General features: G+C 41.7%; 1 long non-coding RNA gene across 1 annotated transcript; it reads left to right on the plus strand.

Annotated features, from left to right (window-relative positions):
- The first annotated feature begins 2,804 nt into the window (after positions 1-2,804).
- LOC108506106 lies at positions 2,805-12,414 on the plus strand. The gene is made up of 6 exons (XR_001877676.1): positions 2,805-2,913; positions 8,907-9,054; positions 9,748-9,825; positions 10,488-10,616; positions 10,936-11,045; positions 12,115-12,414. It is a non-coding gene; the product is annotated as an uncharacterized LOC108506106 (long non-coding RNA).
- Positions 12,415-16,421: the final 4,007 nt, after the last annotated feature.

The raw sequence follows: 16,421 nt of genomic DNA on the forward strand, positions 1-16,421 counted from the left end.
GGCACATTTAATTCAGAATTTGTAGCCATTCATTCCTGATCTGTGCTGAGCCAATCTACAACAGGGCTCCAGAATTGCCTGGGTGCTTTGGCATATGAACAGGAATAAACCAAATTTGTTTTCTGTAAAGTGCTGAGCAATCCATGCAGCTTCTGCCCAGCTTTTATTGCATTTGCACTGGTCAGTAGCTTTGCTGACATGGAAGTTCTCTTGGTTTGTGTCCAATACATTTTACAAGTAACATACCACTTGTATGAAGCAAAAATAACACCTGCTTTGTGAAGCAAGGTTCACCAGTGCCAGCCTTAGCTTATTTTTTAACATTAGGGTTAAGTACTGGGATTATTGTAGTTTAACACAGTACTGTTTCTGAAAGCTTTCTGTAAGGAGCACAGCCAGTGGTGCATTTCCCAGACTCTCCTGGGAACTACAGACATTTGTACCAGCGCTGAATTTGGACCCTGAAGTTTTGCACGTTAGAAGGTGCAGAGAACACCATGGCTGAGCTGATGATGATTAGCGATAACTATATATTGGCCAGAGAATTTCTAGAGCAATTTTTAAGCTTTCACAGGAGAAGAAATGGAATAATTTCTCATTTTAGCAAATGATAGCTATTTGTATGCAACTGTGTTAAGGGGAGCTTGGGAGCTTTGCATCCAAACTAGTAACTTGAACAGAGCCTGAGCTCCGAGGCAATCAGTGGGATGGCAGGATGCTGGCTGAGGGAACAAAGCACAAATCTCTTTTCTTTACAATTTCCCCAGCAGTTTAAATACACAGAATATGTCACCTTATTCTTCCAAACAATACAGGCAAAGAAATGGCTGCATTCTGACTAACCAGAGAAGGGGATTATCTTTTGCAACTGGCCTGTGTCACGTACAGCACCTAGAAATTATTCTCTTACAAGCACTTGTGTAAGTGAAACCTGTTGACTAACAATGTGCTGTGGTGACTCAGCACGGCCCCAGCCCTGCAGCAGAGTGGGGAAAGAGGAAGGGATGGAGGCAAACCCGACCCAACTGTCAGGAGATCCCTGGGTGGGAACCCTGGGCTCGGGTCACACGCTGGGTGTGCACGTGGGGCAGCCTGTGCAGGAACAGCTGGGGCAAAAGAACGTTTCTGGTGCGCTGATTTCTGTCAGTGTCCATGTCTGTTCTGCAATGGGATACAGAGACTTGTTAATGCAGAATTATCCTGGAGGAAGCTGAAGAGTTTGCACAGGAAAAGTTTTAAAATAAGCAATACTGTTTTAAAAGTCGACTAAGTTTCAAAAGAGACTGCATGAAATAATAACCACGTTATACCTTATCTGCTTTGGCCAAAGTGGAAAAGAAGTTGTGGCAGAACAGTTCATTCCTTCCTTTTGGTGCTCCTTAGGGAGTGAATTCTGGCAGCAGGGTGTTCTGGGAAGGAGCAGAGGTGAGCAGGGTATCATCTGCTTCTGCTACATCCGTGGTCAGAAGACCTAGAAGCCTCACTTTAGCAAGCTTTGACTTCTGCTACAGTCTTTAATCCAAATTCTTGGTGAATCCTGATCTCAGGAGCCAAAAACTCTAGGGACACTCTTGGAACAATCCTCAGGCTGTAGAAAACTAAAGGATCATTCTTAGCAGCATGGTACTGGACTGTAAGAGAGCCTTGCCAATATGCCTGGTTTATTAAACACAGAGAAATTGCTCTATATTTCTCTTCCTTCAAATTACAGACCTCCCCATCTCTGTATAACAACTCCTTTATCCTCACAGTGGCGAGGCTGTCACATAAATCTCACTCGTACAACAAGGAGGATTAATTATAGATCCAGAAATATACTTGCCCACATTCCCACCCCTCCACAGCCCACAAACTCCTCTGGCAATTAAAATATGTGGATTATGGGTTGCTTCCCTAGGGTCACTGGAAAGCTAAGGACAGATGCTTGGAATCCACTTGCTGTTGGGAATGCTGCTGCTCTCTGAGACATCAGCACCAAATAAATAAATAATTGAGGGTCAAGTTGGTTTTACTATATTTTGAAACCTCATGTTGATGCAACAGGACCTTGCAGTGCTGCAATAGGGCTGTGTTTGAAAAAGACAGCAAAAGTTTCACCTCATCTCAGCACCAGGCAAAGTCTCATGAGGTTCATGAACAGCAGAGATCTGGTGCAACTCCAAAATGGGATTGTTGTACACTTGCCCAGGTGGCCTTCCCATGTCTTCAAAGTCATGGGAATCATTGAGTCACAGGCTGGTCTGGGTTGGAGGGGAGGAAGGGACCTTAAAGCCCATCCACTGCACGAAGGCAGACTGGGAGATGGTTCAGATAGGGTTTGTTTTCAGTGTTCTCTGCAATTGTCTCAATTTTAACAGAAGGGAGGAAATTACTTCAGGACCATGAGAAAGTTTATGCTAAGGACATACTTGATATTAATGGTCATTACAGACCTAAAGAGAGCCAGGAATTTTACTCTAGAAAACTATTCTGTGTGGGCTGAAAGTCCTTTTTATCACCTCTTGTTATGGTTGTAAACGTTGCAGCACCAGTTTCACAAAATGAAGTTTCCGGCCACTTGTCTGAAGAAAAGCGCCTCCTAGAATTAATGATATTAACATCACTCCTGGCCAGTTTAAAATATTCATTCTGCTGTGCTTGCTTTTATTTTCCAGTGCAGTTGATGCAGTGACGCTTCCCCTCCTCCTGGAGGGCTGGCTTTATTGCCAATACAAACTGACTGCTGCTGGGAGTGCTCCTAAAACTGGCTGCAAACAACTATAAAATACAACCCCCCCAGCTTCCATAGAGTTCTGTGTGCTGATGATGTCACTAAAACATCGTTCCCCACGGCCAGACCTGGCTGGCCCTGGGTCTCTGTATTCAGTGGCACACACGGATAATGAGGTATCTCTGGGGGAAGCTCCTGCTTTGGTATGTCCTTTTTGTTTTGGCTATACAAGGATAAGATACAGCAGATTCCTGTTTTCCTCATGAAATAAGTTGGTGCCCACTACCTCCTTTCTTCACTGTTAATTAGAATCTGCTAATTCTGAATACATGCTGCCCCCCCCCCCCCAGAAATGTAATCCGGGTCCCACCTCTGGACTGTGCTTCTCACATCACAGTTATCAGCCTGAATTTAGGCATCCTGTGGTGCAAATAGGTGTTGTTATTATATTGTAAGTAGCAAAGTACATATATTGAAGTTATTTATGTACATTGACATTATTTAACTTTGCAGTAATGTGGCAGAGACTAAACAGATGCATTTGCCTTGAAATTCTGATATGTGGAAGAAAGGGGTGAGATTATCTACACAGATACTCTGTGCAGCAGTCTAAATTACAGTGATGAGCTCCAGAACCCTCCTAACCTTAAACCTCTTATTTAAGAAATGAGAGGTAGAAATAACCTGAATAACATTCAGCCTTCCAGCAGCTGTGACATGTGGGGTTGTTTTGCACCCCTCTGAACAGATCATGTGTGTGTGAGGAGCAGCAGGGCTGGCACTGGGGGTCTCAGGCCACAGTTCCAAAACCCATCTTGGGTTGTGTGACATTGTCAGGAGGGGAGCCACTGTCCTAATAAATCCATGGCTTAAGAGCTGGCAGCAAGGGGAGGGTTTTTTCCCTCTGAAACTCAGTGTAACCTGGCTATAACCTCTTGAGAATGAGCTCAGACCCAGGCAGTTTAGTTCTTGCTCTCGACTTTTCACATTTTTTTTCCACAGCCGTGGTTCCCATTCCAGCAAAGACAGAAGCTTTTGCAAAAGTGCAACATTTGACATTCATTTTTCCCATCTTCCTTTGAAGCAAATGGAAAGGTCACTCTGGAATAGTGCTACTAAATTAGACCTACCTGGGGTCTGATACAGTTTAACAACTCCTTGCTGGTTTTTTGGCACATTAGGGGGTGCTTAATTTGCCATTCATAAAAATAGGTACAGACTTACATGAGAAGACTTTGATTAACAGAGCATGAGTTTATTTCATCTATTCTGATTCAATGTCACTTGAATGTGTAAAATCAGAAACAAGAGAAGGCAGAAGCAAGGAATTAGTGTTGTTTTAATACCTGTCACCTTTTAATTGATAGAATGATTTCTCATAAACAAATTATGGTCCTCAGCTCCTCTAAAATTGATGTTACCTGAACAAATACAAGACTCCCATTTAATCAGATATACCTGATGGGCTTTTCTATCATTCAGAATCTCAACTTTTGCCATTACTGCTGGTTCCAAGTTGAAGACGTGAATGAACAGTTAAATCCTGTCCTTAAGAGCAGTTTTACTTTAATCCACATTTTCTGGGCCTTTCCAATTTGCTGCAACCTGCATACAAAAAATAAATGTGCATTAGAAAGACTTTTCAAATTCCTGCTGCTCACCTATGAGACCAGAATATTCCATATGGAGTAGGGAGGTTTATAGAGATTTTAAATATGCATTATAGATACTTAATAGGATGAAGGAGTGAATTTGCATTTAGATAGATACTGCTATTGCTATGAATACATAATAATTTTGAAATGAATTTTTGTAAAAGAATTGCTTTAAAGGATTCTTAAAAAGAATTATAAAAATAATAAGTCTTAAATAACAGTGCTATTGTCTATTAATATCAAAGTAAGATGTATGTAAGTGGCTTCAATCCTTTTTGCAAATAGGGGTAGTGAGTAACTGAGGTGTTATTTGTCAAATGCATGTCAGAACAGGGAACGGAACCCAGAATTCATATTTGTAGTCTCACATCCTGCCTGCCTAGACCAGGGTGTCTCTAAACAGCTGCTGGAAAGGTGTCAGAAATGTGGCATTTCTGTGAAAGTCTGTGAGGAAAGTATATAGACCTTGCATAATAGGAGCTGCTGTTTTATTTATTCCAAGTATTCGAAGCCAACCGCCAGTCATTTTTCAATCAGACACTGTTCTCCCAGGGGCTTGGACCCATTGCAGGAGTTGCTGCAATCCTGCCCCAGTCTTGCAGTGAGTTGTGTTCATGGGTTGCAGTCGCAAGACTTTTCTTCAACCCATTTCAGTGCCACCAGGCTGCCACTGGCTGACCCTGCTGCTGGGACAGGCAGCATCCAGCACTACCACATCCTGTGATTTTTCCAGAATCCGTAGATATTTTCTTTGTATGGTTTCTGTAGTGAGCAACAAGGACTGACACCTGGGTCTGACTTTATTGGGTGTTTGAGGACAACAGAGACATATTTATGTGTATAAGAAATTACACTGACTACAGACATTGCAAAAACCTTTTTTTTTGCCAAGTACGAGCCTGGCAAATTTAGTTTGGCTTCTGTGACATAAGAGTCTTACAGGTTCCATGTGTCCAAAATGAAAAAGTTCTAGAGGTCAGATGAGGCCCTCAAATTCACCCGTGCTGTGCCACCCTCGGTGACCCATCTGTCACTTCCAATGGCTTTGTGTCACTGTAATGGACTGAAACTTAGTAAACAATTCTGTTTGTAGTTTCAGGAGATGAATTATAATCAGCAGTTCACTGCTTGGAGTTGTGTTACCTCTACAGTATGAGAAGGGGTGAAAAAAAATTGATTTTTAGCTGGTCAGCTGCTGTGACCAGAATCCAGCTCTCCTGAAGCAGCAGCACTGCGTGCAGTTTCATTTTCAGGGGGGAGGTGCACTTAATTGAAACCAAACAGCATATTTACCAGTATGGATCTCAGGGAGCTTGAGCATTAACTGATTCCATCTTTCAACACTGCTGAAAGCCAGATGACACGAGAGAGAATGTTCTGTTCCTTAATGGTGTAGCAAACACTTCAGGCTGACCATCCCAGAACTGCTTTCTCTGTTGGTGTGTTGATTCAACAAGATGGGAACAGGAGGGAAAAGCAGTGGCTCAGCATGAACTATAGTTTGGTAAACAGCATTGGTGAACACAAGAGGAAAGGAAAATCATTCATTTAAAAGCTGGATCTCTCGGATCCCTCGATTTAGAGAAAAACTGCACAAACAGCCCAGCAGGCATTGAAAAAATCTGATTCTGTCTTTTGTCACCTGCTTAGCAGGTCGTCATCTGGTGATGTTATATATTTAGTGAGAGACTCGTTTTGAACAGTTTTATCTGTCACACATCAAGGCTGGTATTTTGGTTCTAAAAGGACAGCATGGTGGTTGTGCCCAGCACTCACCACACTTCCACAGGGAACAGCACCACTTGCCAAGCAGTTCTGCTCTCAGATTGACAGCAAGGACACCAAATTCCAACTCCACTGTGAGTCTCGAAGTACTGCAAAATTCAACCCCAGTAAAATCTTGGAGCTTTAAAACTGATGCTTTCAGAAGATAAGCACAGGCTCAGATGTAAGGCAGTTTCAGAGCCTTGGCAGATGGCTACTGAAAAGTTGTTTCTGACAGAAAACTGAGATGAGCCACAGTGAGATGAATGAGTTGACACCAAGAGTTCAAGTGTGTGGTAGTTTACTTAGTGTGCAGTCAGCTTGATTTTCAGCCTGCTGTCTATACTCGCCTTGTGACTAAAAATAAACCTCCACGCACAGCAAAGAAAGTAATTTACTGGCACTTGGGCCCGATTTAAGAATTATAAAAGAAGGAAACATTAGTTGCATTTCTGTAAAAAGCACTTAATCAGCAAAGCAGAGTTCCTTTAAAACCTCAGAATGTTTATTTCTCCTTCCTTTTACTAAGCAGTCTTCCCCTTCAAGCCTGAATAATTGTTTCCCAATGAAAGACAGAAATAGTTTTAGAACAACTTTTACTAATGTTTACTGTGGCATATCGTGCTTATAAAATCTTTTTAATATGTAACCATTTAACTTCTGTTGGCAAGATAAATTCACGGTGGTACAGATATTTTGTAAATACCACACTAACTGAGCATCTGAGTCAGAGCAGATTGTAAAAGAAAATGGCCTTTGGAATAGACTCTGGGGTTTGCACACCACTAAGATATATTAGGCAAAAAATTTTAGGATGAACCAGAGTTGAGAGTTCAGTATGTTCTTCATGCTGTAGATGGCAATTACGTGCCCTGAACTCGTGTGGGGGCATTTCTGAGGTCACCAGCCATCCCTGGGGGAAGTGAGTCAGCAAAAGCGTAAGTGATTTCAACACCTTTGGTATAAATTCCATAGATTAGTAATATGAACTCTACAAAACTTTTTCTAATTCGGGACCTGTAAGACTTTCCACTGAGTGACTAAAAAAAATTATACACACGGCCACAATATTTGCATTAAAACAGTGTTAAGGACTCGAGCAGGAACAAGATACTATTTTCCTGCTGCATTTGAAAAACTGTCCCTGCCCTAGGAAAGGTTGAGGCAAGACAGTAGCTATTATAAGCTAATTGAATGAAGAACATTAAGAATGAGAATAATTATGTTATTGGGACAGAAATATATTGTTATTTATACCACGGTTCAAAAGATCTAGAAAAACATTTTTTGCAAAGGCAGATATATCTAAAATGCTTGTGTTGGTAAGCAAAACCAACTGGAAAACACACACCTCAAGGTGAAAAAAAAGCTAAAAAAGCAGTTTTCAGGAAAAAAGTATCAAAAAAAAGACCTCCAGTATCTGGTAAAAGAGTAAGAAAAGCATGTGTGGTTTAAACTGGAACATTCTTTAGGAGGAAGCACAGAAATTTCTATCTGAAGGCTAAAGAGGATGTTTTTTGCCATCAGTAATATAAGAAGTGAAGTTCAGATGTCATTACATGGCTGTGGCCTGTTAAATGTACCAAACATCTCTTTATATGACTGCAGAACTAGGGTCCAAAACTGCAGCCACCCCCTGACAGCAACCTGCACATCATAAGAACAGAAGCAAAATGCAAATCCAAAATACACAGTCCTGGAGACTGTTCACGGTGGAATTCCCTTCTCATTCCCCAGAGGATTCAGTTCTCTGGATCAGCACACCCCAGTGGACAATAGTGTGACAAACCAGGAGGTTTTATCCCATTGTTCCAGGTAGTCTGCACATTAAACTCACACAATTATATCTAGAACAAATTGAGCACATGTCAGTTGCTCCAGACTTTAAGCACTTTAAAAGGCATCCACATGAGCCTTCTCAGAGGTGTATTCATCAGGATGCTCTCTGTTACAAGTGTTTCCCCTAATCCAAGAACCAAATACATAATGCTGAGCCCTACAGGCATTTTGCAGAATTGTGATTCTCCTGTGGGACTCTGTGGCTGTAATACAATGAATGGAATATATCCATTTATAGATGGAGTTTTCCATCTGTGGCAGGTTGAAAGTGCTAATTCAAACGTCCTTCATTTCTCTCTAGTGTTTCAGGACACAACAGGATGAAAATCACTTATATGAAATACGACAAATGTTGAAAGCCAACACATTTTAGATCATTAAATTATGTCTGTAATTTCTACCTGCTATTGTCAGAGAAAAGATATGAGAAATGGGGTGTTTCTATGCAGTATTTCTGGGACATTCAATTATATGTGTATAATTTGCATGTTTGTATCTGTTTTACGCACCTGAACACCGACATCCAGTTGTCATTCGACTGTTAATCAACTTCTTCCCTTGTGATACGAAATCCAGTCGTCATAAATTGCACAGAAGGTTTCATAACCTGCTGCAGTGCAGCCACGGTGGTGTTCATATTCCAACACAGCCACCCATGTTGCTTGGCCACACGCCTCTGGTCTGGATTTATGGAAGAAGCTAAAGAATTGGAGCTTGTTGTATATTTTATCATGTGTGAAAATAACCTTGCAGAAACATATGGTGAGGATTTTGTGGCAGCTGATGTGCAGAAGCAACCCTGAGACAACAGCTCAGGGAAGACCAAGCACTTCAGCTTGAGTTAAACACACCACGGTCAGCTCCAGGGGAGGGCTTGGGTCATAGCACAGTTTCACCAGGATAAATACAAAGTGCTGAGTCTCCTCTTTTTACTTCAGAATAGGTCCAACAGTTATTTATCCATTTATCCATTATTTATCCTGCATTTTGAGCAGTGAAGACCAAGCCTTCTGCAATATGGCCGCTTCTGTATTGGTTCATCCATTTCCAGGGGAAGTGAAACACAAAATGCCACTCTTTCTGCAGGTGAGCAGAGGGGATTTTTCAACCTCTGAGGGATGAAGCACTGTTGACTGGTCGTACTGCCCAGAAAAGTCCTGACCAACCAGTTCTGTCCTGTGCCAGCCTCTTTAATTCGCTCATGTTTTTAATATGATCTTAATAATATCTTCATAGTAACATCTTAATATTAATTAACATAACAGACATTTCTCTCAGTGACCACACTCATGATCAGGGTTAATATTTTTCAATTCTTAACATAATGTAGAAAGTCTTTCTGTCTCATCTCCTTTTTCGCACTCAGATTTCTAAAATACGTCTTGCTTACAAAGCCCTCACTACTAAATAGTGTTTAAATTCCATTTTATAGACTTGGTTTCATCCTACAAAGGCAACTTTAGCTGGCACAGCATGTCCATATTTGCATGATCTGAAATGGCCATGCTTGACCTGCCCATTCCAGCGATACCTGGTCACAGTCACCTGAGTTGTGAGAGGTGTTTCCCAGATAAACTACTGGTGACCAACCTCAGCTCAGCAGCACTGCGCTTTCCCCTTCCCCCCGTGGCAGTGAGACCAGTCATTTTTAAGGGAGTGGTAATGATCCCAGCTTTGTGCTGAATCTCTTTTTCCTGGCAATAATCAGGAGGTAGATGTGATAACAAAGCCTGGGGCTCCGAGCCCAGAGTTTACTTTTGAAACTTGGTGTCTGTGCAGGAGATCCCTGGTGTGGCTCAGACAGTGAAGATGCAGAACAACTAGGTGGAGATCACACATCCTCCCCAACTCCTTCAAGTATGTAAGATGTCCTCAAAGCCCACCCAGCGCCTCATAATCTGACCATTCTTTCCAGTCTGACTGTCCCTTACACAGCTTGACAGATGCAAACAAGATTTCCCTACTGTTTGCACTTCCTTTTATGAGTTATTTACTTTTTTTTTAACTGGAACCTGGATTGGAAGCACTCCTGTGCTCACAGTTTTGATCCAAGGGAATCCAGTGGCTGGCTGTTTGTAGCTTACTCACTGTTTAAACAAGCCCATAGTTAGGCAAAGAGAAAACTAGCCTAGTTTACAGAGTTTAGTCTATCCTACACTGACAGAATTATCTCTTTTTTAACATGATTAGGCCAAAATTTACTGCAGTTACTGGAGTTGCCACAATAGAACAGGCAAGGCCAAGATAGGTTAAAATACTTCTGTAGGAAGCTTAATGATCTTTGAAAGCTGTTTGTCATTCTTTCGTTCAGAGTCCAGTCCAAGGATTATGTACTTAAAAATCAGCCCTTGGGCTTCAGGCTTCGCTTTTCCATGCTGGTGACCATCCTTGTCATGTGGGTCCAGAAAAAGAGCCTTGATGAACCTTTAGCCCAACATTTCTTATGGCTGAGACACCAGGAGAAGCAGAGCCCAGCAAGTAATGGGGCAATGAAAAAAGGGATTTAACCTACACTTAAGTTCAAAAGGTACAGGGAGAGGTGAGGAACAGAACACAGGAAGGGCAGGAACAAATGAGCCAAAGAACTACACAAAGAAGTACGAATGAGACACCAAGCCATTATGAGTTGCTCCCTTGGTTTATGACAGGTAATTGTTTGCCTTTGTGTGCTCATAAATGCATTTAAAATAAACAGAACATTTCCTAGTATAGGCCATGGCACTGTTTTTTTCCTGGTAAAAGTTTTAAGAATACCATCAGAATATTTAGATGCTGACATGTAAAACTCAATAAAACAGCTACAAGCCTCTTCCTGTTATTAAACAAACGGAAAGTAAATATTCAAGACTGGGATATATTCCGTAAGAGGATGTTCTGGGTTTGGTTGGGTTTTGTTTGGGTTTTTTATTTAAAAACATATATACTTTTGGCAACAAATTGATTCATTTTGTTTATTTCCATTCTCAGAATGTGATGATTTAGGCCTTTATCTTGATTTCCTTGTTATTTTGTCCTTCTGTCGGCTATGACACATGAACCTGGACAGCATTTAGGATGAGCTCTGAGACACAGTTCAGGTAATATCTGAAGCCTGTAGGATTGTTTCTGTGCTTAAAGGCAGACAGCCATGTTAAAGCACATTCCTGGACCAGGCAGGGTCTAAATTAAACGGAGTGACACCAGATTTTCATTTTTTTATGTAATAAAAAAAACCTGTTCTGTTTTCTTAATATTGTAAATGAGGTAAAAGTGTTGGAGTCAAATTCAGTTTTAGATTTTACACTCACATCTACGAGAATTATAAATCACTAGAGCCTAGTTTGCATCCGGTGCTGGAACCTGCCTTAAAATGTTCTGGCACATAGCATTCCCTCAAATCTATTCTATCCTTACATTTAACAAACTGAAAATGCCTGGAAAACCAGAAGAAAAACAGTGAAAAAAAATCTGCTGGGTTATGCCTAGAACAGAATTCAATAACCTCAAATAAGGCCTTCATTTCAGCTCCTTGGAATTCCCGAGTATTTGAATGAAATAGCTGCTCTCCGACCTCTTATTAATGAATGGGTATGGAAATCACAAAAATTGCATCTTGAATAAACAAATCTAGAGCTTTATTAAAATTGTGAGCACAAACTTACATGCACAGGAGCATGACTGTTCCTTCCAACACCCATTAGATACTCAGGCAAAGTAGGTAAACATTAGCCATCAATATTTGAAGAGAAATGTAATGAGCAAAGCAATTATTTAACAATTATGCAGGCGGATCTAAAAATGTGAGCCACTGTTTTAAGGATTCTGCACGCAGCTGAATGCAACACAGAGCTATGAATAGAGAAACTAGGGGGAAAAAAGCTTTTTCCAACTATTTATATTAACTGCAAGTTAATACAAAACACAGAATAATTTGAAAAATGATTAGGAAAAGAAAGGTTGTAAACAATCAGGGAGACAACAATCAATATGTAAAAAGTCTGCCAGCCTTAAAGGACCTGTTTGAGAGCCTAAGAGGTGCAAGTGAAAAGTGGGTTTTGAGTGTTTTGTGCTAGATTTGGTGCCTTTTTAGACAGAGGCCCAGGTGCACACTTCCCTAACATGAAAATCTCTCAATGGAGCATAGCAATTTTTCTGCTTTCTGCACAGGGCTGCTGCGGTCACTGAAGCTTTAATTGAAAATTGCTGAAACATGGACACCTAGTGGAGACACCCCACTCTGACAGTTCTCTTTCCAGTTGAAATACAATTTAAAAATGGACTTTTACTGATAGTCTTCCCCGAACCTGGAGGTTTGTCCTTGCTTCTCACTGCCCTGCACAGTGCTCAGCCACATGAGGTGAAGGCGAGAGTCAGAATTTGACAAAACAGAAGCTGTACATCATTTAACAACTCACCCAGGGGATTGATGAAGCAGAAAAACTAATGACCTACAAAAGAACAAATGTTTCATCACCAAAAGATAAATAAATCTGATGCTGGAGCTCAAGGGCTGGGCAAAACTCAGGGGCTGTAAGTGCCCTTAATTGCTCCTGGAATGTCAAGCCCAGACTTTCTGCATTAGTTTCCATGGGGAGAAGGAAAGAAGTGACTTTGGGGAGGCTGAAAGATTTGATGCAGAGAAAATGAATGTTCACATCATTTTTAGATTCATGTAGTTTGTAATAGAAATTGGGAGCTGCCCAAAAGGACAAGGAGTGACTGTGCCCTGTGATGTCTCTGAGAGCCCTCGGGCTGTACCTGCTGGGACGGGATGGGATGGGATGGGATGGGATGGCAGCTGGATCAGAGGGTTTGTTACAACAATTCCTCATCCAAGTGTGTTTAATCTCCAAGAACACAAAAGCACTGTCCAAGTCTGAAGTAAGTATGCTAACAACATACTCATATTTAATGTTCTCTTTTCTCATGCTATTCATTTTACTGCTGTCCACCTCGGGATTTCTATTATGGGATTCCTTACTGGGTTGATGCTTGGCCAATATTTGTCTGACTTCTCGGGTTTTTTGTCTCCTGTGAAAACCATCTGAAACTAAGCAGAAACTAACCTTGATTTATTTCTTTAATAAACAAAATTAAGATACTGCATATTAATAAAAATGAAAAGTATTCCCTAGCTGTTTTTTTTTTTTAAGTTTCCAAAAACAGTCCCATATCTCTGTCAAAGTTAATGTAACCAGAATTTCCATGGGAATTTCTGTCAGTCTGGGGAAACTGGAACTGGCTAATGTAAATAACTACAGTCCATCTTCCCACTACTGTCCAAATCACCTTGTGAGAAAGAAAAGGGCTTTATTTAAAAAGGAGAGTGACCTCATGTTCCTTCTGTGGACTATAACTAGTATGGGATAAGAAAACTTCACAGGCACATTCTGTCAAAACCAGAGACAGAAATTATTATAATGACAAATCATTACTTGAATTTTATGAGATTCTATGCAAAACCTTTTTTCTTGGCATGGATTCCAAAATTACCTAAAGACACTACAAGAATAGATCATTCTTTTATGATTTTATGACTAATTTTCTTGAGAGTGCTACATGGGCAAAGAGTTTTACAAGCTGACATTTCTGTTTTTTTTAATAAGCCTAAGCACGTAAAATATGTATTTAAAGAGTACCTGGCCTGTATGTTTTGGCTGAGATAGGACTGAGAATTAACTTTCCAACTCCCTGTAAAAGCTCCTAAGCATCCAGGAAACAATCACCTTGGATAACAAAATTCCCTGCATATGGCAACTTAATTTTATGGAGTAGAAACTCCATAGCATGATAATTGTTTAATATCAGTTGTTAAATATTAGTTAACGTAATAGTAAATGAACTCCTATTTTATAAATGGAGTGTTTCATACAAATAATTCCAGATGAACTCTGCAGTGCAACAGTCACTGTGGAAGGACACAAACCACAGAGAGGCTGAGAGCACAAAATCGTAAACGTTATGCAGATTTGAAAGGAAATTACCACGTGTGTGGTCACAGGAGGAGTTTAATAAGCCTGGCAGGGAGAGCATGTCTTGCCACTGTAACTGGTTTTCAGCTCTACTCCACCATTGCCTGAGAAATCCCGTAACAACACAGAGCAGAAGCATTTTCCTCCTGGGAAATTGCCAGCTCAGAGGGTTTCCTGTGGATGCACTCATGTCCCACATGGGACTATGCTATAGAATAAACATATTTATATCCATATAGCATGGAACTTCTAGGGGAGGCAACATAAACAATGGGACACAGCCAGACAACACCACTGAAAATCAGGCAGCAAAGACAACTGTGTCAGAGTTGAAGGCAATGCATTTCTAGAACGGAAGGTTTCCAACCATCATGATTTAGAGAGTCATATTAGGCTTGTCAGAAAGCTGACATTGGTTTGGACCTTAATTTAATAATGTACTAATTCAGCTGAGTTTCAAGAAATAGTAAGCAATTGAAAACTCTCGTTAGAGCAATGAATCAGCCAGAGATAACACCAAATAGTCTGTTCTCAGAATGACATTCCTGAACCGAAAGACTGTAACACGGATGGAAAGCTGAGAGATGACTTGGCAAAAGCTGCAGGTGTTCAGCCTCTGTAGGGCAGCACAGAGCCATGGATTCTCTGCCGCACTGCAGAGAGCAGGAACACTCCTGGAAGGAAAAACAAACCCTGACAATTCCCAGGAAAGGGATCTTCAGGGCTTTTAGTGCAGTCCCCTGTCTCGAGGCAGGATTAACTTTACTTGTAGTGGTCCTGGAAGATGTTTGTCTAACCTGCTCTTAAAATTCCCAGTGATGGGCACGATTCCTCAGTGTCATCCTCACCTCACAGGTACAATATTATTTTGCAGTGTGACCCCCTTGCTCCTCCTATATTCCAGTGGTCATGCAGAACAATGCATGACCCCCTCGTTGCAATGGTCTCTTTTGCCCATTTTACCATTTCTAGACAGTTATTTCAGTCTTTCCTCACAGATCACTTGTCCCTCTCGCCTTGGCTCCTGGCAGCAGTGTGATATTTCTGCCCCTCTGTGATTCACTCTGACCTTGAGGGTTGCTGTTCAGAGCCTCTCATTTAGGTGCTGCCCAAACACCGGCTCATCACAAAAAGAGAGCTGCAGACATTTGTGAAAGTGTCTGTACAATTATTGATATTCTAAAAGAAATGTGGCATGACTTGTCTAAGGGAGCTTGTCCTTCAGATAGCAAGTTCTGGCTGCAGCACAGTCTGGGCTTATCATCAGAAACGGGAGCAGATATTGGGTTGAAGGAACAGGGGTGTGATTAGTTAATTGAGTGACTGGCATATGCTGCTGGTCCCTCTCAAGGCTGCTCAGAGATAAGGAGATGTGAAGGAAAGCCAGTGACCTGTATCTCTGTGTTTTGTCTCCTTCTCCCTGTCATGCACATCTCAGAGTAACGTCTGCACAAGGAGAAAATACAGATATATCCAGCACAGATAAACTCCACTTCCATTGAAATGAGGCTTGATTTGACAAATTCAGAAGGAATTTTGAGTGAATAACAATTTTGATGCCAGCTTTCATCTTGTTACCTGCAATAGTTTAACACTGGGTATTTTAATGGTACAACTCTAAGAACGAGCCTGAAGTTATCAGAGCATTTCTCTCTACTTTGGTGACAGGAATACAACAGGCCCCTCTGTGGTTTAGCTTCAACACTTTGTATGTGAATCAGCATTCAAAATAAATTAACATCTTGAAAGTGAACCTCTGTAGGCAACAGCCGTAAGAACACGAGCTTGTATTCTCATGGTTTGTGCTGTATTTCCTGTGTGGCCTTGTAACCATTATTCCCTGCCCCATGACTCACTGGTCTGCCTGTAAAATGGCAGTGGGAGATAAAACACCTCATAAGAATGATGTGTCTTTACAACTTTTCACCAGTGAGCTCACTGATCTCTCTGTTGGGAATCCGAATTATCTACTGAGAGTCTGTGTCCCTGGAGCCAAACTGGCTTGATCCTCTTTGTGTGTGACAGTGGTACCTCCCAGTGTCACCTCAAAACAAGTGCAGTTATACCGTAGGTGCAGGTGTTGTGTGGGTTTGATGGGCAAGGCTCAAGCTGTGATTCAAAACAGAAGAAGGGATGTCTGCTCCTCACTGAGCAGTGAAAACACTTTGCATTGTACTCAGGTACCTGTTTTTATGATTGCACGAGCAGGTCCTCCCGAGACAGCCCTGGTTCCCTGGGTCAGCCAGGGCTGTGTTATCCCGGGTGCTTCCTGAGCCACAGCCGCGACAGGCATTGTTACGGAGCCAAACCATCCGCTCGAGCGGAGCACCGGCTGTGCCTCACCTCCCCCGCTGTGCAATGGCATCCCGCGTGTCCCACGGCCAGCACCGAGCTCACCGTGAGGGTGCAATGGCATCCCCGCGTGTCCCATGGCCAGCACCGAGCTCACCGTGAGGGTGCAATGGCATCCCCGCGTGTCCCATGGCCAGCACCGAGCTCATC

Source organism: Lepidothrix coronata, unplaced genomic scaffold, assembly GCF_001604755.1.
Source record: "Lepidothrix coronata isolate B3197 unplaced genomic scaffold, Lepidothrix_coronata-1.0 Scaffold205, whole genome shotgun sequence".
NCBI lineage: Eukaryota > Metazoa > Chordata > Aves > Passeriformes > Pipridae > Lepidothrix > Lepidothrix coronata.